At 29.7% G+C, this 2,113-nt stretch overlaps 1 long non-coding RNA gene across 1 annotated transcript; it reads right to left on the reverse strand.

Annotated features, from left to right (window-relative positions):
* Positions 1 to 339: 339 nt before the first annotated feature.
* LOC145119251 (uncharacterized) lies at positions 340 to 1,368 on the reverse strand. Its single transcript, XR_013713759.1, has 3 exons — positions 1,225 to 1,368; positions 595 to 733; positions 340 to 444 (listed from the first exon to the last, which is right to left on the reverse strand). It is a non-coding gene; the product is annotated as an uncharacterized LOC145119251 (long non-coding RNA).
* Between the last annotated feature and the right edge of the window lie 745 nt (positions 1,369 to 2,113).

Genomic DNA, 2,113 nt, shown 5'->3' on the forward strand with positions numbered 1-2,113 from the left:
TTGATATTTGAAATAGAATTATAACTTTGATTGTCTAATAAAAAAAGATATCAAAGTTTATGATTTAAAATCTTATCTTTCAAAATTGGTAGTATAAAATCCAAAATAATCCATATGCATTTTCAATTTGAATATATGACTGTTTTGGATAACTATCGTCAAATAACTAAGAAAGTAAGAACAAATTGACCAAATTCTTTGAACTGAGACATATTCTACTAATTTATTGTTTGATAAGTAACTCAATGTTTGTTCCAGGATTACAATAGCCACTTAACAGCTTTACAATTCCTTCCATCATAAATAAAATGTGATTTTATATTACTTTATATTTAACATAAGCAAATCAATGTTTCATACAAAGGAAGAATTGTTCACCATTTGTTAAAGTCTTCCTTTTAGCAACCAAATTTCCATCACTTCCATTCTTGATTCTATAAGCATCTGTGAGTACAAAAGAGTGTTTAATCAAAATTTGATAAGAAGAAAACATAGAAGAACTCATTGTATATAGAACGAAAGTAGTTAGTAGGCCTATTCTGATCAATATAGAATTTACATAATGGTCTTGTTCCAAAATAATAAACTCAATACCTGAACTTTCAAGAAAAATTGTGCATATTCATCTTTAGAATGATGAAGGAAATTCTATTGTCATCACAACTTCAACCCCTGTTCTTCATAATTCGCCAATTTTTCTTCATACTTTGGCAGCTCTTACCAGATCCCATGCCTACAATGAGTTCATTTTAAATTTTAATTGCTTTAGGAAATAATCAAAACAATATAAGATAAAAGCTCGTAATATATTAGCCATCAAATAGTAAATGTCACTAAAGAGTTGGGGTAGGCCAAAATAACTGTCTTTAGATATAAGCAATTTCTCTTAGTCAATACTTGAAATAGAGAAAAGAACCCAATAAAAATATCAAGCAAAAAAGACAAAAATATGGTGAGAAATAGTACCTCTTTGTAACTTGGTGGTGGCTTGTTGGAAGAAAGACAAGTCAAATATATGAGCACAAGGGTATAATCGGAAATTTAGTTTTATTGAGATGTTTAAAGATCCCCTCCCTCACTTAATACTCATTAAGACATTCTCAATGCATTAAGTATTAACGAAAGTTTCTTTATACATCAAGGAAAAAAAGAAAATTTTTATATACATTCATCTGTACCCATTCAGTACACTAAGTAAAAAGGAAACTCGCATACCATACTTACTTGAACTAGTTAAAAGTTCGGATGAGTAGCCCGTAAAAGAGTAATCCTGGACCGATTTATGCAACAATTTCAGTTTTGATACGCCTTGAGCAAAAAGCTTTTTAGATGCTAATATAAATATAACTGGATTCCTTATATGTTAAGAATCTTTGAAACCTTTAGTTCTCAATTTCTACCTATCAAGCTTCTTCTACATAATAAGTACTTAGATGCTGACCTTAGATGCTGACCTGTCACATCAATCATGAGGCAATTCCCATCCAGACAACTTTTATTGATGTTAGATTCAAGTAAGTAATGGATGACAGTGAGAATAAAGAAAATGGTGAGACATCAAAGAGTGGATTGAATGAAAGATTGAGAATTTGAAGATGATTGAGCTAACCATATTTGAACAGGATTTGACCAGAAAAAAAAAGAATTGTTTTTGAGATAAAAATGTGTTTACCAAATCAAATAAATCTGGTAATTGACCAAAAAAACCATTTTTGCTAAAGCTTAAATTGATCAGATTTGATAATAAATCAACCCTGTTTGGTAGAAATCAAGAAATTCCCACCAAGATTAACACTTTGAAAACTCACCATTCTTGAAAAAAGTTGGTGGAATTAAGTCAACCCTGGAAGCATTCAAATCAATGTACTCAAATGTGTTCAATCTTATATTGTAAGGAATTGGGCCCGGATTCCTAACGAAACCAAACTAAGAAAATTCAAGCTTGTTAAACTTGATAAAATTATTATCAAAGACTTGGTCGATAAGAAATTTTAGTTCTGCATATAGTACCTACTTCAAGTTTGTTAATTTTGATAAAGTGGCAATTGAAGCCCTAAAATCAAACAAAAAAACGATTAAAGAATAATCTTAAATACAAACTTACCAAAACTTA

The sequence above is a fragment of the Lactuca virosa genome, chromosome 6, assembly GCF_052849685.1.
Source record: "Lactuca virosa cultivar CGN04683 chromosome 6, Lactuca_virosa_CGN04683_v6, whole genome shotgun sequence".
NCBI classification, from domain to species: Eukaryota; Viridiplantae; Streptophyta; class Magnoliopsida; order Asterales; family Asteraceae; genus Lactuca; species Lactuca virosa.